Genomic DNA, 26636 nt, shown 5'->3' on the forward strand with positions numbered 1-26636 from the left:
TTTTAAATTTTTGGACTATTGCAAGAAAAGCAAAAAAGTCCCAGCCTGGCAGTCTAAAAACTTTACAAAAAGAAGAAACAAAAAAAAAACTTATTTTTTCATTTCAGAAAATTCGAGCCCTTTGATTATTGACAAGTAAACTTGAGTGGGACTTTATCATTCAACTATAAACTTGAAATTATCAAAACATCCAGCAATACATCTATAAAATAAGTTTGCTTTCTTTTTAAAAAAAATTGGGCTAGAGTGATAGCACAGCGGCACGGCGTTTGCCTTGCACGCAGCCAACATGGCCGACCCGAGTTCGATTCATCCGCCCCTCTCGGAGAGCCCGGCAAGCTACCGAGAGTATCTCACCCGCATGGCAGAGCCTGGCAAGCTCCCCGTGACATATTCGATATGCCAGAGACAGTAACAACAAAGTCTCCAGTGGAGACGTTACTGGGCCCGCTCGAGCAAATCGATGATCAACGGGAGGGACTTTACCTTTACCTTTACCTTTTTTAAATTGAATCACTGTGAAATAGACCCTTACAAAGATGTTCATGATTAGGTTTCAGTCATACAGTGTTCCAACATCCATACCTCCACCATCTGTACAAATGCTGTACATTTCCCAGCACCAGCGTCCCCAGTTTCCCCTCACATCACCCAATCACCAGCCACCCCCCACCCTGCTTCTATGGCAAGAGCTTTTCTTCTTGTCCTTCTCTCCTCCCTTTCTCATCCCTCCCCTCTCTTTCTCTTTCTCTTCCTCTCTCTGGACAGAGAGCTAGCACAGTGGACAGAATACTTGCTTTACATGTGTCCAACCAAGTTTCAGTCCCAGGCCACTCTAGATGGTCCCCTGAGCCCTGCCAGGAGTAATCCCTGAACACAGGGATAGGTGTATGCCTTGAGCACCACCAGGTTTGGCCACAAAAAAGCAAATAAACAAACAAAATGATTTCTTCCTTTTTTATACTGTTTAGTATATAATTCCCATAAAGATTTTTTTATTTGTTAAAACATTCTGGTCTACTTCATTCTTTTTATGGATTTTACCATTAATAACATAGATATACCAAATACCATTCAACTTGTATATAATGGACAGGCAGAGACTAGACTTCTAAATTTCAAGCAATAGTATAAATTATAAGCCATAACATAATGACCTTTTCATAGATTTGGTTTGATCTTTGCCTCCAAGGTTTTAATACTTGCCAGAGTTATTCAGAAAATTTTCCAAAGATAAAAATAATCATTTTCACTCATGATGAAGACCATATTCACCCTTCTTTATATTCAATTTATCTCTCTGTCCACTAAATGTTATTTATTAAAGCACTAAACATGAAAGGAAAACACTTATCAGGTTTTGTGCATGACAGCTCATAATTTACTGATTAGTATTTTCACAGAGACCCAAAGTGCAGTGTCTAGACATATGCTGAGTTATGATGGCTGTAGGAAGCAGAGCACTGCTGACTACTACACATTGGAGTGTTCACCTTTCAATTGAATGAGGATGGCTTCATGGATTCTTAAATACAAAGTAAAGGCCAAAAAAAGGAAAGAACTATTTATTGTCAGTTAATATTCCCCATCTAACTATGTGTGGGAATGTCAGCATGTCCACACTTGCTGTCTCATACTGCCTTTTCATTCTCTTCAGAATGGGTGGCACAGGGAATTCTAAAATATCCCAGCATAAAATTTCCATCTAGGCTAGTGCTTCCTCTGAACATGTTAATAATTTTGGCCTGACCCTCAATCAAGGCCCTCAATAGTAAGACTTAACTTCAATCAAGGCAACACTATCCTATCCCAACGCTCTAGAATGAGGCCATCCTGACTCAGTTAAATTCAGCAACTCAACCACCACTAGGTGGAGTCATGAACACAACAGCACCCCTGACCTTCAGAAACTCACAGGACTCTTCAGATGAGAGGGTTTGCTTTGCTATGGAGCCAATAGGGGCCCCAGCCAAGGTTACTCATAGAAAGAGAATTCATATTAGCAGAACTTATCAAACTTGACAGAGCTGTTCCTGGTTAGTGTAGTTACCTCGTATCTTTCTAAGAACACAAAGAAAGAAGTTTCTCAAGGATGTAAAGGGAGTACTTCTTGTGGGGCTGCCATCTTTCTTACCACCCCACACCAATGAACTGGTGTCCTAAAAAAGGCTCAACAGCATCAACAGAGCTGGCATGCCCTCTGTTTGGGGGGGGGGGGGTTGTTTGTTTTTGGTAATGATACTGGTGTTAACACCACAAACAAAAAGAAAGAGGGGGAAAAAGTCAAATTCTTGCTTACTCACCATTTGAATTATGCATTCTGGGGAGACACTGGGCCAATCACGGTTACATCTACCCCTGTGTCTGTGCTAGAGACAGAAGGCACACAACTTGCTATCAGTGTAATCAGGCTTAACGACTGGAAGGAGTAAAGCACCTTGAAAGTGCTGTAGTTCTCCCAGGAGAGACAGGGAAGAGATTTCAAAAGTGCACTAAAGGTAGAGTTAGAAGAATGAAAAGCATTTCCCACCAGCATGCATTTGCCATCCAGGCAGACCCCACATTGGTTTCACACATGCACAGGGAAGGCATACAGATAGGAGTGAAAAGTGAGGAGGAGGTAGAAGAGAATAATCACACAGGGCAGAGCCCACTCCATGACCCCCATTATGCCTATCTTTACTTACATTATCATTAAGAACCCCTAAACCCTCCAAGGAGTCCCACACTTCAGATGATACCTTAGCAGTGCCAAGAGTAAGCCCTGATCACAACCTGGTGTAGATGAAACTTCTCACCGCCCCAAAAGAAAGTGCATAGATATAAGCACTACTAAAGTATTTTAATAACTTCATTTTACAAATCATATTATTTCCAAATCTTGAGGGGATTCAGTAAGATTAAAACACCGTAGCTCCAAGTAATGGTCTTATTTGTAGCAAGAACGTCTTTTCACCAACTGTTTACCGAACATTTAGAACATAAATAGCCGAGATACTCCAAGGTTGACTACGTATTTTGAAAAATATCTTTGAAGGAGAGCCACTTCATCTATGAGTCAGCTGGCAGAGGAAGAAGTATCAAACTGAAGATAAAGCACAGTCAGGGGCTTCTGTTCAGAGAATGGAAGGGGAGTTCATGAGTTTTCAAAGGTTAATAATCCAGTTAACAATTCATCAATTCTCTAGAAAACCAAAGGCTCAAAATGAAATTGAATTTTAAAACTAAACTGTGGCTCTGTCCACAAATTACTTGGCACATGTGTATCTCAACAGACGAAAAGGGGGTTATATTTGTTATCAAGAGTAACACCACACCATGTTTCTTGGGCACAAGGTAGCTTTGGGACTATCGCACAATATGCTGCACTTACCATCGAAATACAGCAGACCTTCTGACAGAATGGCACTTGGAAAGATAACGACGGAAGCCTCATCTTAGGAATCCAGGGCTTGAAATTTCTTTATACAATTTCTTCACCAGATATCCACATAAAGGGAAGCCAATATCCTCCAATACTTACAATAAACTGATCTGAACTAGAAAATAATGCTGCTCCTTTTCTTGAGAGTTATATTTAGACACAATGCATCCAAAGGCAAAGAACTGACCCCCCAAAAATTCATCTTGTTTTTCTTTTTTGCTTAGGGGCAAACATGAAGAAAAATTATTGACTATGACAAGCAGTCTCCAGCACTGTTTCTTAGGGTACACTGCTGGTGAAGGTTCTCTGTACTGATAAGCACTTATGTCAGGACATATTTAACTGCTGGGAAATTGCCCTTCAAAGCATTCAAGTAAATAGAAAAAGTCCTCCAAGCTACTGGAAGCTTCTTTTTGGCACAAGAAACTTGAAGCAGCACAGCACTAACTCCCAAGGATTCAATGTCCGTGACAGTTTTTAGTTCCTACTTTTTAATCATGGGCTGGAGAGACAGCACAGCAAGTAGGGCATTTGCCTTGCACGTGACAGACCTGGTTGCCCAGGTTTGATTCCTCCGCCCCTCTCGAAGAGCCTGGCAAGCTACTGAGAGTATCTCGCCCACACAGCAAGGCCTGGCAAGCCCCCCGGGATGAATTCGATATGCCAAACACAGTAACAAGTGTCACGATGGAGACGTTACTGGGCCCACTCAAGCAAATCGATGAACAACGGGAGGACAGTTACAGTGACAGTGACTTTTTAATCATAACTTAAAAAAGTACATGGGGAACCAGAGAGACAGAAGTGGTAAGTTACTTCCCTAACATGTGGGTAACACAGTTAGATCCCTGACAGCACATATGATTCCCTGAGCATGACTAGCAGTGATACCTTAGTAGTGCCATAAATGAGCCCTGATCACAGTCTGCTGTGGACCAAACTCCTTCCCCCAAAAAAGAAAGTACATATAGATATAAGCACTAAGTGCTTCGATAACTTCATTTCTTTAATACATTTTTCTAAAGCTTAAGATTTTAATGTAGTAAAAATATTTTGAATAAAAATGATATATTGGAAAATGAGAGAAAACGTGAATTAATGTTAATCACCTCAATTTTACAATGTTCACATAAGAATAATTATTGATATTTGCACATTACTTTTCACGTCTTGCCAGAAATTCTCCATTACATTCCCCTGTAGGACAATAAAAACGAGGATGTGATGTTCCTGCAGGATCTACTATAACATATAGAAGAGGCTAAGCTGGTCTCCCAAAGGGAGAAGCTAGAGGCACCCTCCGATAACAGGTGTCTTTTCTGTTCAATTTTAATGAGCTAAAATGCATTTGTAATTAGTGCCAGGGTAATCCTCAGTGTCATCTGCTCGCTTGTTGTTCAAGCACTTCTCTTTTAAATGATATACTTTTCTTATGGTGTTCTGGAAAACAAATAATCTACTTAGACTAACTTAAATCTCTATTTGCGGTTTTAGAAACCTATCATCAAGATAACATATGACCTGGTAATGCTTTAAAAAGTATACACAAGTGCTTTAAAGAGTATAGAGACACATCAAATTAGAAGACAGCAGTCGAGTTAATGGTAGGAATAAATTAATCAGCATGATATAAGACTGACCTGAGATAAGTTATTCTATCATTATTTTGTGAAGTATGACTTTTATGTATTCTAATTCAGAATCTATAAATATTACATGAAAAAATTGGTGGAGAGGGGATGAGGCCACACCAGGTTGCACTCAGAGCTACCTCCTAGCTCTGTACTCCCAGCTCTGTACTCCTAGCTCTGTCGTTATTCTCAAGAATAATTCCTGACTGTGCTAGGAGTTAGAAAGGGGTGTTTGTGAAGAGATGGTGGCAGAACCAGGGTTGGCCACCTACAAAATGAGTTACCTTACCCCTGTTTTCCCTCTCCCATCTCTAGATGCTGATTGTTATGGATGTTTTCTATTTTCTGGGCATGCTTCAGTCTTTAAATCTGAAAGTCACTGTTCTTACTACATGCCTATTTCAAAAATGTCACAGCTTTACTCTTTCCTTAAAGACGCGTGTCAGCTACATCACTCAGGGACCAAGATTAGGAATAAAAGACCATTATAACTTGATCCTATACCTGCACCACATATCTTGGGGCAGGAGCGATAGTACAGCAGGTAGAGTGTTTGCAAGTAGGAGGATCCAGGTTCAATTCTCAGCATCCCATAGAGTTAACATCAGGAGTAATTCCTGAGTACAAAGCCAGTAGTAACCCCTGAGCATCATTAGGTTCAGCCCCAAAAGAAAACAAAATAAAATCTTGTATTTGTACCATATATTCAATGCAGTCACTTTAGAACAATTATCTGGCATGCTAACACAGTAACTCAAAAACATAGAAACACTGATATATTTGGCTCCTCATGGATTTCATACTTTGAATCTGGGGAAGGCACATTATTTTCAACATGGAGGAAAGTAAAAATCTTGTTCACAACTAAGTCATATAACTTCCACTGGCTTTGGCGTTCTATGGGGATTCCAGTTTTAAGGACTTTGTCAATGTCACTTTCATTTGATCACTAATTTCTGAGATCCTGAATTGGTTCAGTCCCACTGGAAGATCTAGGCACTGAAACAGATGGCTGAGCTTCCACTCACTCACACTTCCTTCTCAGAGTGGTGATGACTGTGAGGATGGACCCAGCAAGTTCCCACTGTAGGTTATGGTCCTGACCCTAGGCCCTTGCTTGTCACATTCCTTGTGATTTCAAGGCCCTCTGTAACCCGCTGCTTTATTTTATTCACACATTTTGCTAGTCAAAGATTGTAAACCAACCCTCAATTCACAATTTTTACCTCCCCTTTAAAGACTTTGCATTTCCAAGGAGAGAGAGAACAAAGGGGAATGCCCTGCCACAGAGGCAGGGTGGCAGGGGGCGGGGGGGGGGGGGGGGGGCGGATATTATCCATGGTGGTAGAAAATGGGCACTGGTGGAGGGATGGGTATTTGATCATTGTATGACCGAAACCCAAGCACAAAGATTTGTAAATCTACAACTGTACCTCATGGTGCTTCACTAATAAAATTTAAAAAAAAAAAGACTGCATTTCCAAGATCCGTGGGTGTCACTTTCCTCTCCTAGACATTCATGATTACTTTGCTTGTTCGTTCATTTGGGTCTTTGCTCCAACATCAGAGCTGATCACAAGGGTTTCCTGTGATAACATAGCACTATTCCATATTCCAATCACCTTCCATAATACTCCTTGCTTTAAATTTCTCTGAATATTGGCCAAAACAGATTATACATGTATTGTATCGCCTTCAACTAGCACTTCCACGTTATGAGAAGAACGTTCTTTTCCATTTTGTTCTGCTTACTTTTCTAATTTAAAAAAAAATTTAAATTTATTGACCCTGTGCCCAAAAGAGTACATGGTAAGTACCAGGAAATTAGTAATTGAGTAAATAAAGTCATGAGTTGCATCATTTATAAGAGTAATCATCACACATGGCTGAGGGATGTAGTATACCATCTAGGTTGTCTTACACATACTCTGATATTCAAAGAATGATAAAAATTGCCTACTGATGCATATATGAGAAGTTATCCCCTCCTCTTAAGGAAGGAAGAAAATCATGACTGGAAAGAATTGAATGAGTGGGGCTGGAATGATAGTACAGCAGGTAGAGCATTTGCTTTGCATGCGGCTGACCCGGGTTTGATTCCCCACATCCCTTTTTTGTCCATAAGGTCCCCTGAGCACTGCCAGGAATAATTCTTCAGTGCATGAGCCATGAGTGACCCCTGTGAATCGCCAGGTGTGACCCAAAAAGCAAAAAAAAAAAAATAGAATGAGCAATGCTTTACCAGAAACCAAAAAAGCAGAACTGAGAATCTGCCAACTCAAACCTGCAGGACTATGTGAAGGTGAAGCAGGATTCTAAGGCAGATGAGTATTTACAAGTAAGTTCAGGTTGCTGACCCCCAAGGCAGGATTCAACAAGTAGCTTCCCCTCTCTCCACCCGCTCCAAGAGGAGGCTATAAATGGAAGGGCTGGACTCGGGAGCACAGAGTGGGCTTGAATCCCAGGGGCTCCTCAGTCAGCAATCTAGTGACAAATTAACAACCAGGCTCTGGCAGGTGGGGCAGAAGAAGGAATCCCCAGGGTGATCTCTGTATAAATAAAAATCAGAACTCAGGTGGCCATATTACTGGGTGATGAATATCATGCACTGTCTTTTTCATCATTCTCTTAGTTTTCAACTCTTTTTTAAAACTACTTAACCCAATTCCAAGTGGAAGACTTTTGAGAACAAATTCATGCTTTCACTAAATGCTATCTCCCTTCCTCAAGCTTACATGCAGGGATTCATATATATTATCTTCTAAAACCCTCTCTCTTCCCCTTCTTACTAATAGTCTAACTATTCTCTCCACCCTGAGCTCCTTAAGAGGAGAGACTGTGATGATCTCAGCACTGACCAGAGGCTGGTACTTAGGAGACCCTTAAAAATCTGGCCCTGTAAGTTGTTTTGAACTAGAAAATCCCAGAGGACACCAAGCTAAAAGTGCATTAACATTCATATCTAATTTCATCTTATTTAAACCATGCAAGTTTTGGTCTCAGAGGGGTTTTTGAACAAGAATCTTAATGGTGAGAAGAAATAAGGGAAAACCTAGGTAATAAGTCATAAATTTCAACATGTGAATTGCAATAGTGTAATAAGACTCATGAAATGCTACTGAAACCTTTATCGAACATGTGGACTTTACAGAGAATTCTACCTATACTGGCATCAATAAACGTTAAGAAATATAGTTATTGCTGTATATTTTGTCTTTATTTTCAACACTTCAATTTTAACAATGAATACTATTTTGAAATATTCTTATCCAGAGCAGGGTTTATATTGCATCTACAGTTTTAAATTTTAGAACTATTTTTCTGACATCATATCTAATCCAACAAACATTTACTAAATATGAATGATTATGCTTGGCATTGTCAAAGCATTATAAGCAGCATATAATAAGAAAGACAATGAGGGAATTAGATTCAAATGAGTATTCAATAGTTTTATTTACATTAAAAAAACTTTTTGGAAGTATATACACTGTAAAAGGAATGTCTTCATATATCATATTTGAACTCGCTTAGGATAATGACAAAGGAGTTTCTAACATCATGTTTGATTCTGCTCCATCCATCATTACAGATAATACCCTGCATCCTTAACCTTCATCCCTATTTTTTTAAATAAATGACCTCAAATGTCATTTCCCAAAATAAGCCCTTCTGATGATACCCCGGTGCTCAATAAAAAAACAAGCCTAACAATCACACTTTCAATAGCAAGTACTCGGTGGTATTTGTCAGTCCAAAAGCTTCACAAACCACCCTCCCTACTCATCTGGTTCATAAAATCCCTGGCACTCAATTGCATCATATTCTTTTACTTTCTTCCACATTTTCAACTATCTGAAACTGCCTTATCTGTCTCCCTATCAGAATATTCACTTTTTCACCACCTTTGTTTTGACCCTATGTTATCTATCGCCAATTGCCAGCCACTAGGGTTATATCAATTATTCATTAGTGAAGTTCCTAGAGTGACAAAGTTTACTTTTTGAAATATGCCAGTATGACAACTTTCCATGTTATCAGTAAGCAAATAAAAAAAGTCTAGGTCATGCTTTTCTATATGGCTTTCAATATCTTGTGTAAGATGCAACTTACTTTAGATATAATGGATTGTAAGTATAATTTAACAGCAATTATCAGACAAATCCAACCAAATAATAATTAGGTAAACAAATTTGTTCTGAATTATTCATTGAGATTTGCAAAAAAACATTTTTATTATAATTAATAAAAAAGATTTTATTAATTATAATAAAATACTCCTCCTTCAACTTTTAGAAGAAAACCAAAATCATCCTCATTTCAGTTGTGAACAATTTCGGTAAGAAAATAGGAGTTGTGAAAAAATTGAAAGCGGCACTTAAAAACCACCTCAAATTGACTGCTACAGTTGAACAGTTCCCCTGTGGGGTTAAGCAATAATTTTAAATAACAAAACTCTATAGAAGTTTAAGTGAGATCCGTGCTCCTGGCCTTGCAGAACAAGTTTAAGTTCTCACTCTGCAAACTACATACTTAGCTAAGGCTGTCTCCTCTTGGAAGAAGATATAAAAGTAAATGGCTTAAAATTTAAATTTTTGGTTGGTTTGTTAATGCTGGCTCAGTGGACTAATAGAGTAGAGATTCTCTAGCCTTGCTCAGCATCTTAAACTGAAGGTGTAACAATGTGGACGTCTTGAATTTTGTGTTCTAAAATAAATCTACATTTTATTATCAGTAGCTGGTTGATTTGTATGTTTATTTTATATAGATATATTTATATATTTATAAATATATTTATATACTTATAGATATATAGATCTAGATCTAGATATAGACATAGATATAGATATAGATATAGATGTCGGGTGAAACTTTCTCAGGCAAAAAAGAGTCTGAGTGGAAAAAGTTGAAGAGTCCCTGCTCTAAGGGCCAAATCTCCAGAGTTCCTCAGATTTTGCCTATCCTCACTATTTGGTCAAGTCAATGCTGAGAATACAGCCATGAGCATGATGGAAACAACCTGGCAGGCTGCCCTTTCATATAGTACATGGACATCTGGTCCAACTGCCAGCATGCTCAAGGACTCGAAGAACCTGACCACCTCACTGCAGATACAGGGGGGTCTGGAAAGGATTTGCCCCACCAAGTGGTCTCTTATTCATCAAATTCACAGGTAAACTTCAGCAGAAAGCCTGAGGCTTTCCTCCCATGAATACTACTGAGCTAGCCCTATAGCACTGTCATCCCATTGTTCATCAATTTGCTCAAGTGGGCACCAGTAATGTCTCCATTCGTCCCTGTCCTGTGCTAGTGTAGCCCAATGGCATCTACTCATTCCAGGAACACGAAGTGGGGCCCGTTATTGTTACTGTTTTTGGCGTACCAAATACGTCAAGGGTAGCTTGCCAGGCTCTGCCGTGCAGATGGGATACCCTCCAGGAAAAATTCTGGGGGCGGGCTTTGTTTTATAGTCTCTGGATCTTGGCCGTTGATGGGATTACATGGCTCCGGGGGCAGTTTGTGGGTGTGACTGCCAAGGTACTGGAAAACTGGGGATCTGGATGGAGCAGACCCAGTCTTGATCCGAGCAGGCTTGAAGATCTCAGCCACGGGTCCTGCATACCAGGGTTCCTCTGCCAGTTCCTTCATGCATGAGGCTCATCCGAGTGTGTGGGGAGTGGCTTTGAGAATTCTGGAGGTTTTTGGCTGCCGGGGCTCTGCTTGGGGCGGGAAGGGAGACTCAACCCGACCCCCCCTCCGAGGGGCCCCTAGTGAAGACTGCCTGGAGCAGGAGCAAGAGATTTGCTATTTTAATAGCAAAATAGGTTTTGCTACTAAAAGTACTGTCACTGTCACTGTCTTCCCGTTCATTGGTTTGCTCGAGTGGTCCCAGTAATGTCTCCATTGTGAGACTTTTGTTGTTACTGTGTTTGGCATATCGAATACATCACGGGTAGCTTGCCAGGCTTTGCTTTGTGGGCGAGATACGCTCTATAGCTTGCTGGGCTCTCCGAGAGGGGAGGGGGAATCAAACTCAGGTCAGCCAGGTTGGCTGCACGCAAGACAAATGCCCTACCTGCTGTGCTATCACTCCCGCCCATTAAAATAAAAAGTAAAATGAAAATAAAATCATCTTGCCTCTTGCCATTGGCTACAAGATCGACAGAATTTGAGGGGATTCTACTCAGTGAAATAAGACTGAGATAGAAAAATATTAAGATTTCTTTCAATAGTGGAGGATACAGAAAAGCAAAAGAACAAACAAAATGAACTAAACTCTTGGATAGAGAGAGCAGATTAGCAGTTAAAGGGGTGAGAGTTTAGGGTGCTGAATAAAGGATAAAAGGATGGTGGAGATGGACCATAATGTGGTATATATGAGATCATGGCAAAGTATAATGTACATATGAATCATACCATGATATAACCCAATGTTTAGTCAATCTAATTTTTAAAAGAGCATTAATAAGCTAATTTTGTCTCTGTTATGGGCTCCAAGATACATAGTCAGAAACTCATATAAAATATTTTTAAAGGAGTAATCCATCTCAAAATGTTATCTACCTACATTATAAAAGAGAATTTTAGGTAACAAAGGAACAAAATTAGTAGTCAGAATAAGCTGTTACTCATTTTTAAGAGGTAGCTTTTCTTGTTCAAAACTAATACAAAACATTAGTGCCAGCATAATAAAGGGTTATTGCTCACACACTGTCAATTACGAGTTCCTCTAGTCTGAAAATCAATTTGTACTAAGTATCAGATGTTTTAAAACATTCATATATAATCTTTAGGTTGAATAAAGATTGTATAAAATGTCATCAATAATAATAGTTGAAATTGCCTAAAGGTTGAAAACAGCCTAAAGGTTTAATTTTACAGGAATATTTAACAAACTATGGTGTATCTATATACTAAAAAAGTCATACAGTGATAAAATTTATCTTGCATTTGAAAAATACTTAGAATATAAGGTTAGGCAAACAAAATGATTTTTAATATGTTAGTAACTACAGGGGTATAATTATTAAAAATTAGGAGGAACATACTGCCAAAATGTTATAGGTTCTTGTAGGTCATAAAGTTACAGGAAAAAATTTTCCCTGTTCTTTGGCTGTTTTGTTTTATTTACTATAGCTTCCAAAGACTGCACTAGGAATGTATATTCATTTTATTAAAAATAGCAATATCTATTTACAAATTCTAAGTAAACTATATTAAAATACACATGTATGTTCATTAGCTGATGTGATATGTGGTTTGGAGCTGATCTTATATAGTTTTCCAAGAGAGCCACAAAGTGTACCTCTTCTTTGTTAAAATCAACTTAGAGAGTATTGAGATAATTTAGATTTATCTGTCAGCCTCTAGATGCTAATTCTCTCTCTCTCTCTCCCTCTATCCCTCTCTCGTCTCTTTCCATCTCTCTCGCTGTATATGTATATGTGTACATACATACACACACACACACACACACACACACACACACACACACACAGCTTATAACCTATAGGCACCTCTGATTCACTATCTACTTGCAAAAGTCTGCTCTTTCTCAACTCCACTTTTATCCCAGAAAACTCATTATCTATTTACCTATTCTTTTTGTTTGTTTGCTTGATTTTGGGCCACACTCTGTGGTGCTCAGGGCTTGCTCTTAGCTTGCACTCAGGGATCACCTCTGGCTGTCTCAGGTGACCATATGGAGTGCCCAGAATCAAACTTGGGTCAGCCATGTACAAGCAAGCCAATCGTTCCGGGCCCCCAGCTTCCTATACTTGCTTTTTTCAGATATCTCTACCACAAAGTTATTTCAAGGTTTTGTTTCATGTCTGACTATTCTGTTAGATGATAAAATTATTCTCCTTTTTAAAACTATTTTTACTGCAGTACCAGAATTTACAATACTGTTAATTATATTTTGAATGGATACTTCACTCTGACACCATACCCACACCAGAGTGCCTGCTTCTATCTACCAGTGTCCCAAGGACACCTCCCAAGCCCTCACAAACTCTCCTCCCCGATATAAGTTCCTTTCATTAGACAAAATCTTCAGTTCTAACGACTTTCACTTAAATGATAAGATTCCTGAAATATTTATCTTCTTAACACCTCAACACCTTAAGACCTTCACACAGTCCCTGTTAACAATGGAAATTTTATAAATGTTGTAAAATAAAGTATTAAAATAAGCTGAGTACCCCCTCCCCCAAAAAAAGATCATGAACATTACTTTCCACAACTAAAATCTTACTTGGGGCATAGAATAAAATACTATATGGAATATCATTTTCAATTTACGAAAGAGCAAAATAGTTCCTGACATCTGAGAGCTGATATGGCCCTCACTGCTCATTGCTAGGTCCTTGTGTTACTTGTCAAAAGTAAATGACTTCATAGGATGTGAAGTTAGGATAGAAATAAGTCCATTATGTAATACCATCTGACCACAAACAATTGCATGAACACTGTACAACCCCCAGGAATGATCAATATCTACAAATCTAGTCTAGTTCATGAGTGGCTGTTGCTGTTACTTTATTTTTTCAATTAAAGAAACAGCATGTAGAATTTTGTCTCCTTTTTGGTATGTTTGTTTGCTTTTGTTTGACTTTTGTTTGTTTGTGTCTGTTTTGGATTTTCCCTGTTTGTTTGGGGGCAATACCAACTATGCTCAGGGCTTACTCCTGCTCTTCACACAGGAATCACTCCTAGCATTGCTTGGAGAACTATATAGGATGTCAGGATGAAGCCTGGGTTGGGCGTGTGCACAGCAAGCATCTTACCTGCTATTCTCCTTTTCCATCCCATCTCACCTCTTTTTTGATCAGATACATAAAGCACAGTAGCATCGTTCTTGATAAAATATAAAAGTATAGAATTATCACTGCTTCAGTGTAGAACAAAGTCCTACTTTAAACCTTCTCCCAAATAATTTACACCAACTAAAATTGTAACTTGTTCATTTCTAACACCCTCTTACTTAGAGGTCTTACATCTCCCTATGGTATATATTTCCCCTACAGTCTGTTCAATTAAAGGAAATTTCCTGGTGATCTTAAGCCATATGACATTTAAAAGTTCTTAGCCCACCCGAAACCTCTTCCTTCTCAAAACTTCTCCCTAGTGAGTTTTCTAGGTTTCAGATTATTTCATTATTTTTAGTCTCTACAAATTAAGTTATTATTATCAAATTTACATGTCATAGTACTAGTCATCTGCACCCTGATCTCGATTCCACCTCTAAACCCATATCATTCTATTTTATCACTTTAAAAATCTTTTGCAATTTGGCTTTACTGCTCCAAATTTGGATGAGTTCTACACATATGTTTTAAATACCGATTTTCATGTATACCCCCTGTCATTCTTTTTACTCTTGCGATATACAGAGAACCTTTTCATAGCAAAATTTAAGTCCAGTAAAACATCCAAACAAAGACAAAGTTGGCCTGGCATTTGTTAAGTAATGTGATGTCACTTACATTCAATTAGCAAATAGCTTCACTTAGAGCATCTCCAAATATAGACCGTTACAGCTGAAGTTTGTTTCAACTGCCTTCCACATTCAGTGTTGCCAGTTCTCTCTCTCCCCTCTCTGCCTTGTTCCATCTGTCTTTCCCTTTCTCTAGTCCTCTCTCCTACTTTTTTCCTCTTACCCTTCCATTTCTATCATATTTCAGGCAAACTACCTGTATGAATAAAGGTAAATCCAGGCCATGGCAGCTGGCATAAGTCCCTTCTCCTCAATTGAAATCAGTGACTAAAATTAAGCCTTCCAGACATCTGACTGCTGACGTATCTATTCTGCATAAGGACAGAGATCCTGCACTAAGGGGAAAAACCCTACGAGATTATGAAGTTTTCTGCCAAAACTGAATATAATCCTACTGGACAACTCTTCCCAGATGACAGACTCTTCAGCCATATTTAGAAGTTCAAAAGTTAACCCTGGTTTCCGTGCACAGAGATGTATCCTCTCACTTTCCATTTCTGTCCTCTAAATTTCAAATTGACCTTGCCCTATCAGGACCAGGACATTCCCTGAAAATTCAGGATGAGGGTTAAATTCAGACAGATCTGGGTTTCCATAACAGTTCCTTCTTTCATTTAGCCTCCAGGAGGCTGGGCAAATAATTTAATCTTTGTAAGCCTCCATTTCCTGGCTTTAAAAAAATGATAAAATATTTACTTTCCTGGGACTTTGAAGAAGATTTGGTGAGGTTGTGTATCTAAACCACATGGGAAATGCTCTCCAAATGTTAGCTTCCACTCCACCCAGACTGCTTGACAACGAGCAAAATCCTTCTTCCCTCTCAGAAGCTGCCCATGTCATATTCGCACTCAAACCAGGAAAAATATTTAAGCCAGGGCAGATGGTGAAATTCCTGTTCTCAGATCAACAATCAAGTCCTGGTGGTTCTATTGATCTGCACACCTGTTCAACATCCTGATACTGCTCTCACTCACTTTCTTCCCTATACCCCAGATGCCAAACAAGAATTTATGCACACAATATGTGTATTAGAGCCTGGTCCTGGTACTCACATCAGGTTTGCCTCTGTGCAAGGATATAGAGGCTCTGCTATTTGTTCTGATAACCTCTATTTCACATACTTTGAATGACTTGGACTTTTGGAATCTGGTTGCTTGTTGGAATATCTACTTTGCAGTATCCTTCAGTTTGACCTGATGTATCACATTCCGACTTTGGGCTTAAAAGTTGTTGCACTGTTTTCCAAAGCACATGTATTTTTTTTTATGCCAAATTTCCAGGATTTGGATCCCAATTCTAACCACAGTCTCGAACAAATTAACTCTTTTATTCCAGTTCTCTAACCTCATTCTATGATATTTAAATAATATAATATAAAATAATATAATAAATCCAATGCATATAGTGCATGGGGATTCAATAACTGTCAGTGCATGTATACAGGTTTTTAACTCCCCTAGGACTCGTGTCAACTGGCTTCTTTTTTATGTAATCTATTTGCCATATACAACATCCAACTACTTCAACTGCTGGCCCAACCTATCTTCCTAATCTGGTCCCTACTAATTCATTTAATCCCACAAACACTTCTTTTAGCACAGGTGTTCCTCCATCATGACACACAGTCTCACTGAGACTTTGATAACGTGACTCATATCCACTAATATTCTCATTTGAGACATATAACTTAAGCCTCTTAGGTGATAATTCTAAAAAGCGCCTGCTGCCTTCTCTCTGCCTAACTCCCTTGAGTCCCAAGAATGTGCATAAATAAACAGTTCTGTGTTAATCGTTCCTCCTTCATTTGCAAATTTTCACTGGATTAATAATACTCAACATTGGGATCTCTAATTTCATGATATCTAGACAAACCTCTGGAAATGAAATCCTTAACCTAGAAATAAGACACAGGGATATTTTTCAAAAAGTACATAGATGTATGCCATGGACCAGAGACTCAGAAACAAATCTCGGAATCCAGTGGTTTTGGGCAGAAATGAATCTGGACCCCGCAGTAGGTTACTGTCGCCGGGTCACCCCAGGGGGGAAAGGGTATTGTTCCCCCGCCTGCTCCCCCTAGGTGGCTCAGTAGCCACCATCCTCCAGAGGCCACTGGACAGTCAGGTTTGGGCCCGCAGTGATGAGACATGTGGGGCCTCACGGGATGGGGGTGGAGCCAGCCCTTCCCTCCCCATCCCAAGGAGACACTGAGTCGCTGCCCATGAATGGCCTTTCTGGCTCCTGATCAAGCTTCTTAACAGCCATGATCCCAAAGACTCAGGAACAAATCTTGGAACCCAGCAGGTTTTGGTAGAAATCCCTCCAGATTTAAGTGTTAAAATCTCGGAATTTCAAAATCGCACACCCACTACTGCAGCCAGGCAACATCATATGTTTTTCTTAACCAGCAACAGAAAACAAATTTTCTACTGTTGCCATTTCAGCAGATCTGAGTGTTGGGGTAAAATCCCAAATAATAATGGTGGGTCTTGTGTCAAAATATTGAATGTGATCAAAATAGAGAGACAGTAATGTGGAAATCATCTGCCCTACAGGTAGGGGGAGGGTTTGGAATGGGGGTATACTGGGGGGTTTGGTGGTGAATTGGCACTGGTGAAGGTACGGGTGTTTAATTGTATGACCGAGACTTAGACCCGAAAGCTTTGTAACTGCTCTCTCAGTGATTCAATAAATAAAATTACAAAACATAAAAAAAATGTAAGGTGGAGTTCATGCCCAATTCAATCAGCTAATCAGTGGATGAATAAACAGCAGTACTCCTGCTTTTTTTTTTAAAAAAAAAAGTACACAGATATAAATAAATGATAGGTTTCTCCTTCAGTTAAGTCTAAGAACCATAATAGTGTCAGTTATAAAAACATGGAGGGCGATATTTTCTCACAGCCTTAACTGGGAGATCTTGAATTTGCATGTCTAGTGTGACTGAGTATAAACTTCATATTACTGTATGAGGAAAAAGAGGAGGCAATTCTCAATAATTTTTTGCATGGCAAAAGAAATTTTGGCTAAAATAAAGACAACCTACTGAATTAGATAAAATATTTTCTCTCAGATACGTAAGATAAAGGATTACTATACAAGATCTATAAAGCACAAGTTCAACAACAAAAAATTCCATTACCCACCAAAAATTAGGAAGAGTGGGTTAGCAGACTTTCCCATAGATAGCCAGTAGGCAGATGAAAATGTGTTCATCACCAATCAGTATAAGGGAAATGAAAATCAAAACAATATTTGATGAAAATCAAAACAATATTCTCCTGAAAGAATGACATATATCAAAATGACTGGAATCCACTAGTGTAGGCCAGGAAGTGGTTAGAAAGAAGACTCCCCCCAAGCCCTCATCTATTGTTGTTGGGAATGTTATTTGCTTCGGCCTCTGTAGAGATAGTATGAAGATTCCTCAAAAAAGTAAGAGTAGAACTCCCATATTATCCAGTAGTTTCACTCTCTGGCACCTATCCACCAAAATACAAAAACACTAACTTGAAAAGATGCATGTCACCTATGTTCATTACAGTGCTTAATACGATAGTCAGGACATGGAAATAACCCAAATTTTCAATGACAGATGAATGACAAAATGTTGTGGTATATATACACAATGAAATACTATGAGGCTGTAAAAGAAGATGATATAATCCAGATCGCTGCAGTGTAGAAGAAACTTGAGGGTACTGCGTTGAGAGAAAATAAGTCAGAGGGCAATATTTCATCACAGAGGGGAAAGGAAATCACTGGGGGATCTCATGCATCTGTGCAAGAGAGACAAAACAAGGGAACAGGCAGTATCAAACAATGAAAACCCCTCTTGGATGACAAAACCGATTCTCAAGCAATGGGGTAAATATTAAGGGGAAGGAAGGTCAGAATAAAGGTGGTGGGTCTTGGACACTTTGGTGTTGGTATTGTGTTACATTTGTACATCAATATATCTTTAACATTATTGTAACCATGTTGTCTAAACTATAATTAAAAATGTTAAAAAATGACATCCACAGAAATAGACTTTTTAGATCAGTGGTTTTACTAGCTTGGAAGAAACACACTTCTGTATGATATTGACATAGCTGTCTAACAAATTTGCCTTCAGACCAGCAACATGTGTACTCCAAACTGGGCACATCATCCAGTTCCAATACTATCAGAGAAGTAGTCCACTGGACAGATGAAGTCAATAATCATGGAGAGAGATCCAATAGAAGCCTTTCCGGGAGATTTCTCTAAGATTTGCAAAAGAGAAGACTATGGTTTCAAAGTCCAAGAAAGCAGACTTGAAACTACTAACTTATCTTTCTCAGAAGAAAAAGAGCCTGTGAATGAAGGTGACTTAGAAGAGAAGATGAGAAATCAGCAACAGAAAGAATCCCGGCAGTGACCTCTGAGATTCTGGATTCTAGCTACCACTGAATCAGTCTAACTCATTATACTCGTCAGGTTCATGAGCCAGTCACTCTATTTCAGATTAATGTAAGTGAATGAAGGTTTTTCCACAGTCACAATCTGAAGGGCCATGAACAATTCATTTCTCAGGAACAGAGTGGGGTGATGGGGTGGAAGGGACTGAACTGTTCACTCTCAGCTCCCTTGATGCTTAGGGAAAAATAACAGAGCCTGTCTGCAAAAAAGGATAAACTGATCTACATATCAGATCATACTCACATTAGAAAATACTCACATTCCCATCATTTCTGTGTAATTTCATCTCATATGAAAAAGTTTTCAAGCACAACTTGTTCCTGGAACATACTAACTGGTAGTACAATGAATCACCACCTTTATATGAGAATTTCCATTTTTTAGTGACATTCAAAGCTTTTGGAGGAACCTTTCCATGATTTTGTAACAGTAAAATCCCCAGGATTCCTGCTGGGAAAAAGGAGGGAGATGAGATGGAAATAAAGCACAGAACAGGCAATAAAAGTATGAAGAATAAACACCATCAACAAAATTCAATATATTTTAGGAAATCTCAAACTTCTAATTGGAGGTGCATGTTCCAGATTGTAACCTGAATTTTCAATCAAGAATTTGAACCTCCATTAAAATCTAAGGCTAAACTTCTCTCTCCCATACATATAGCTTCCTAAGTGTGTTCTAGCTTCTCTCTCTCTACAGAGGATGAGAAATGCAGTGGAGCATATTGGTGCAAATGTGCTTTGCATGATTAGTCCTGGTTTTATCACCTTTCTGTTCTAATTACCTCTTTGGGTTGGTTATAAAACAACTTGCGATTATCTGTAAAATGCAGCAAAAATAATTGAGTAGTAAAATCTGGTATTTATAACTGTATCAAATATTATAAATTGAGATTATCAGTGATTAGTCAGATGTCCCGGGTGTCTGTCTGATTCTTTGTCTATTTGTCGCTTTCTCTCTTCTTATGCACTAGAACTCAGCATTCAGTTTCTTATCTATTTAGGGTTTGGAGGAAGGAGGGTACACCCAACTGTGCTCAGGAATCACTGCTGGCTGGACCTGGGGATCAAACCTGGGTGGAGCAAATGCAAGGTAAGCATTTCTCCACTGTCAAAAAGGATGAAAAGATCAGCACATAGATGCTGAGAAAGTCCAAGGAATATAATCAGCAGTTTCTATCAGGATGATGACTCTGGTTTTAAGCACTCCATCTAAAATCTCTGTCAACCCCACAATGCTCACTCATGTGCACCGGAGTATTAATGCTCAAGGACCGCTCCAATTGCTCAGTGATCTACATGTTGCATTAACTGGTTTCCTCCTTTCTGGCCTGTAAGTGACTGTGAGACAGGATACCTTGCTCTCAGCACGCAAGCATGATACATCTTGTGGTCACTCTATTCTCTGTCCGCTTAGTACCAACAGATCTTTGAAGACAAAACTCAAGTCCCAAAATAAATGTACCTGATAAAATTACAAATCACATATTCCCCAGTAAAATGAATGATCTTTCCTGCCACGGACTTTTTTCCCGTCTCTAGACAAATCCTTTTCCAAATGTTTCTTGCTTGTTGAAGACTGCTCATTCATTCTCCTACTCAGGAAGATTAACACTAAACAGAACTTATGTTTAAACCACCTCATCTTTTAACACTAAATTCTGTTTGTAAGTAATAAGCATTTCCATAGGGACTTATTTTTATCTTCTGCTAATTTTGTCTAAGAAATGTAAAAAAGTGACATCTGCTTTTATCTGTCTTTATATTTTACAAAGGTAATATGGATTTAGTTATCTTTATACTAGTAAAATATAAACTAAGAATTTAGTTTTTCTTTATGCTTTAGTCCCACACTATCCCTTTGGGAATAAAATCATTTAAACTATCAATACAACAGCCGACTCCTCCTACCGTCAATATTTGTCTGTTTCAGCCCCACCAGGATGTTATTCAAATTCTGAAACTACTCAAGTGAAACTGTAGCAATTTAACCCTTGGAGCATTCAAAAGCATCATTTAAAAACTCCTTCAGGCTAAAATAACAGGTGCTGTCATCCTTCTTTACAAAGATCATTCCTGATGAGAAGGCTTCTCAGATCACAGACATTTACCTGAACCCAACACAGAAGCAACAGGTAAAGTCTGTCTGGGCCAGCTGCATCAAAAAAAATTGCTTTCACAGACTTCCCAAACAACACACTTTCCTGAATGGTTTTCCCAATTTAGGATACACAACTCAGTATAACCCAGTTACAAAGTACTGCTAAAAAATCTTGTAATTAGGAGCCATTAGAACTTCATTCAAGAAAATCATTCTTACCACCCCAGTGTATAGTTTTAAGAGTAAAATATATTCTGTCAACATTAAATTGCTAAATCATTTGTATCTTCCACTTCAGGGAAACAGTGTTTTCTGTTTAGAGAAGCTGCTTATAAAGAATGAAACTACAACTAGGTGCCTCTGTATGGGTAAATAGAGGAGGAAAAGAAAAGATATGTTAGTTTGAAACTGCAGCCTACATTTCACAAAATGGTAATATATTCTAGTATCAGAAGCCAAATATACTGAAGGTCACATTTTAGCAAGTGTTTCTATAATGCATGATATGGCAAAGCATTAAATAAATTTTACAGGAGCTGGTAATATATGCATAAAGAACTACAGAAAGTTTATCTCAAAATTTGGGTTTAACTCAAAACCCAAAAGAGGTCAACATTCCTCCTGATATATAAGAAAACTCATTGACTCTTTTAATGCAGTTGTCCACCAGTACTTCTGAAGGTCTTTGGCAGGGGGAGGGACTTTAGTCCATTCTATTTAATTCTAAAATACACCAGACTAAGTGCACCTGGAAAATTTTAACTGGTAATTTTTTATATTTATACACACAATTGAAACATCTGATGTTATGAAATTATCAATGTCTGGTGCTTAACAATGAACTGTTTTATTACACACACACACACACACATACACACACACATACACACTCACTTCTCAATCTACATTAGAGCCTGCCAATACACAGAGAGCGTGCACATACCCAGTGAGAAATGTTAGCCTAGACAATTCATCTTAGCCCAAGAATGATTAATGGAACCAATCTCGCAAAAGCTCGACCCTTTTTCTTAAGGGCAGGCTGGATTCATGGGAAGAAGGATGAAGAATAGGGCTGTATTTGGCAAATAATTCCTTCGCCTCTCCATTTTGCCTGTGTAGATCCCACCACATCCACATCTTGCTTTAGGCACCCCTGACCATACTTTGCTCCTGCCTAGGAATGCAATAAAACGGACGCCATGGACATCTTTTCCGAGACTGCTGACTCCCTGGAACTGAGACAAAGGAGGGTGTAGCTTGGAGAAAGGCAGCTGGGCGCTCCGAGGCTCTCGGTGCTCCCACACTTCGCAGGATTTCTCTTGCGCTCCGAAGAGGGAGGGAGTCGGGGATGGAGGGCGGACTTGGTTAGCAATTCCCAAACTTGGGGAGCCAGTGTTTACCCTAACTCCGAAGGCTCAATCAAGGGAAGGGAGGCACGAACAGGCGCCGGGGTTCAGCAGGGCACCCCCCTGCCCAGCTCGGGCTGGACTCTCCTTTGCCCACTCACCTGTCCTGGGCGCGGGCCTCGGGCGCCTGGCTGGGCGGTGACTCCGGCAGCCTCCGGAGTCGGGGGCGTAGTCAGTGGGAAGCCGCCGTCCCCCTTCCCATCCCGCGGCCACCGCGGACGGCCGAGCTTGGGGTCAGGCGGCGGGTGGGGGCCGGTCGCGGTCCCGGGGCGCAGGAGGCGCCGCAGCCGGGATCGGCTGGGGGGTCGCGGGCAGCGGGATGCCCCCACTCAGGGGCACGGTGCGCTCCTGCCCTGCGAGGTCCCCGGGCGCGCGCGGCTCAGGTGCCGCCGCCGCCCCCGAGAAAAAGACAAAAGGGTGCCCCGGGGTTGGCTGGAGAAGAAAAGTTTCTGCTGGGTCCACGCTCGCGCCAGCCCGTACGCTCGCCCGAGCGCCAAAGGGGCGCGCAGATGTGGGGTGCGGGGCCCATCCGTCCCGGATCGCGCCCGTCGCGCCGTCTACGACCACCCTGGGGGACTCTCAGAACCTGCTGCTGCTGCTGCTGCTGCTGCTGCTGCCACCCCCCACCCTCCACCCCGCAGCAGGTCAAGGCCCGCCCTCCTCCTGGAGCGTGCACACAAAATCACACCCCGTCTCCTCCAGATGCCCCCGATTTCTGGTCCAAGTTACACTTTCTGGAGGCGGATCGCCCGCGGACCAAACCTACCGTCGAGAAGATGAAGAGCGGCCGGCAGCGGCTCCTCTTCGGGCCCCAAGGCCAGAAGGTGCAAACGACACACCCTCCCGCGGCGCGCGCCTCCCGCCGCCGGCTGAGCTCCGAGTCCCGCAGCCCACGGCCCGCGCGCCTCCTGTGTCCCGAGCAGTGCGGGGGAGCCCCGGCCCCCGCCAGGTTTTATTGGAGCAGACGCCGCAAGGACCCGGGGCTCCACGCCCCTCGCTAGCTTTCTTATCAGACGCCTCCTGGGAGGGTGGGGGTCCCCCTGGTGGGCTGCGCCGGCTCTGCGCTCCGCTAGGAGAGTCCACAGACCCGGGACGCTCCACCTAGCAGCCCCGCTGCTCTGCCCTGCAAAGAAGCTCTCCTGGAAAGTGGCTTTGGGGGTGCGTGATCTCGGAAGAGAGCGCGGAGTCGACGGAGGGCGAGGTCACGGAGAGCAGCGCTGAGAGGTTTAGGACTTAGCACAGCCAAGGAGAGGTACAGGTGACTCCCCCTTTGTCCTCACACCACTGAAAGGAGAGTGTGTCCTACTCACGGAGAAAAGCAATGGAAGGGTTACCTCCAGTTCGGTCGGCTTAAGTGATGATTGTTCATATTATCATCTACCCGGGTCAACTCAGTACATAAAGTAGGTCAATCTCCGACTCGCCATCCCAGCCGTGGTACCTTGGTGGGGAGAACACCTCAGTCCCTAGCGCTGGAGGGGATAGGTATCTGTGTGTCTCCTAAACGAATCTGTTTTAGCTGATGGACACATGACATGTGGGGTGTTCTAGTGTTATGCGTTGATCTCATGTTCAGGAAGATGTGGGTACTGGGGTTATTCAAAAATGTCTGTTGTTTGGGCCAGGGATGTGGCTCAAGAGGTACATACCCCACATGTACAAATCCCCATGTTCCATCTCTGGCACCACATGGTCATCCTCGGAGCACCAAGGGGAATGAGCCTAGTACTCCTGAGAGTTTCCCAACTCAAACCCGCACACTGACACCGTTAAAATAAATAAGATAATAATAACCTGTCACAGAAAGAGAGGGAAGCAAAGAGAAGTCCACGCAAAATTTATCACGTTAAAAAAATTCCAGGAAACAGGTAAGGAAATGGGAATAGACTTTAGACAATGATTTTATGATGGGGCAATCTTCCAGTTTTGACTAGAAGAATTGAGGATTTGACACGTTTAGTACATATTGCACAATCAAAATAGTTTCTTTGAAAAAACTAAATGATTGGAGAGGGGGTGGAGAAATGAGTCACCTCTATAAGCCATCTGTAGTTTTATTTTTACCCCACCTGCATCTAATACTTTTTAGCTCACAGCCACCTGCTCAAATCTCTTAGATTTTCTCACACATTTGTTAAGGCACTCCCCATGGAAAGGAGCGTGATGCCTCTGAGCCATACCTTTAGTTGTTGTAGTCTCTGCATTTTCTAAGTAAATACGCTGAAGCCACAGTTATCTGTGACACACAGAGTGGTTTCTACTGGTTACATTCTCTAGCGTCGTGGGGAATGCACTCACAATGTCCATCGCCATCACCTGGCAACCTGTCTAAATTGTGAAACGTTTTAAATGGTTGTCTACACATTTTAGGCGTTGAACAATTGCACCTACTCTAAGAGGGATTAAAGAGTATCATAAAAGAAAGAATAAAAACATTCTTTGTTGTTGCTTTGAGACTATACTCAGCGGTGCTCAGGGCTTACTCCTGTTTCTGTGCTCAGGCATTACTCCTGGGAGGACTCAGGGACCAAATGGAGTTCCAAAGATTAAACCAAGATCTGCTGTGTGCGAGACAAGTGTTCTTCCCACTGTACTATCACTCCAGGCCCTTACCCAACCAAATTCTTATTATTAGAAATATTACTAACCTGAATATTATTATATTCAGTTAGTACCTAATTATTTCTGAACTGACATTTTTGGTGATTAAAACCACAAAGGGGAGAAATTATCTTCTGAAATACTACTATATAAGATAATTATTTACAACCATTTACACTTCTTTTAAAGATAATTGCTATTAGTCTGAGAGTAGACAGGGGTAAAATGTTCTAAACTTAGAGAATTACAGTAGATTATAGTAGAGCAATAAATTCCCAACTCAACTGTTATAAATTCTTCCCTGGTATTGAATGCCCAAAGCAAGTTCAAGTGAATTGTGTAATCTCTGCTAATGGCTAGTTCCTCTGCATCTGGTTAAAAAATAATAATAAAGCCTATGAACATATCACACCACTAATGACTTTGAATTTAGCTCCATATTCTCTATAGAGGTAATGGATAGGGCCTGTCACCATAAAACTCTATTGACTTCAAACAATATTTTTTGCTGTGTTCTTCTTAGCTGTGTGAATTTTCTCTAGGGGAAAAAAAAAAAGCCATTTTCTAAAAGAGCAAAGTATGAAGAGGAAATCCTTTCTGTAATTCATACTCAACTATTTGCTAACAGAGAACCTACTTTTCCCATCCTTCTTTATTTCTATAATCCTTTAAGTACTTAAAAAAAAAACTTAGACTGTATGCTGAGTTATGAGAATCTTCCCACAGATCCTATTTGAAATTTAACTGAAATGACAGACTGGGTATGGTGTCACACCTGTTCCACTGTCCATGGTACTGAATTAGCCGCTGGGAATTAACACCTGACTTCTGAGAACAATTTGCAATATTGGCTTCAGTAAGAGGCATCATCAGGAGACTCAGGAGACATCATCAGGATCTCCGGCTCCAGCCCAAACCTACTGAATAAGACTCTAAAGTTAGCAACATCCTCAAGTAATTATCTGTTCTTTAAAATTTGAAAAGCGCTTCATATAGAGCATAGTTCCTATTGATTTGTGACTTATACACTGTTCATATCACCCTTCATTTCACTCTCCTCTGGAAGCACAACCTTGTTACTGCCTTTTCACTATATATTATTTGATAATGGTAATGTGATATTATTCAAAGATCAGAGACTTTGAATAAATCTAGTTAAAATCTCAGCTTTGATCAATTAGTCTCAAATTCATTTTTGTTACTTTAAAACTGTCAATAATTGTAAAATATCCTTAAACTGCTATTTTAAATATTTAATGGTATGGAAATGTAATTTTAAGGCACTTGTCCTGCAATATAGCAGGTTAAAAAAGCTTTCAATCATTGTGATAACACAACATCTTCTAACAAGGAGGTGAAAACATATTGCATGCAACTTAACCTATAATTTCTGTTGATTAAACCATAGTAAATCAACATAAATTATTAATTATTAATAAGATAAAACTTTTAAACACACCAAATCTTCTTTCAGTTCTACCTATAGTTTTGATTTTTTCATTCATTCATTCATCATCCTGTTATTCATCAAT

General features: G+C 40.3%; 1 protein-coding gene across 1 annotated transcript in view; it reads right to left on the minus strand.

Annotated features, from left to right (window-relative positions):
- The window catches only part of TMEM200A (transmembrane protein 200A), a 108145-nt gene extending 84535 nt beyond the window's left edge, over positions 1-23610 (minus strand). The window contains exon 1 of the mRNA XM_056126058.1: positions 23270-23610. The gene's annotated coding sequence lies outside the window, so the exon portion shown is untranslated. The remainder of the gene's footprint in view (positions 1-23269) is intronic.
- Between the last annotated feature and the right edge of the window lie 3026 nt (positions 23611-26636).

This window comes from Sorex fumeus, unplaced genomic scaffold, assembly GCF_029834395.1.
Source record: "Sorex fumeus unplaced genomic scaffold, SorFum_2.1 ptg000061l, whole genome shotgun sequence".
NCBI classification, from domain to species: domain Eukaryota; kingdom Metazoa; phylum Chordata; class Mammalia; order Eulipotyphla; family Soricidae; genus Sorex; species Sorex fumeus.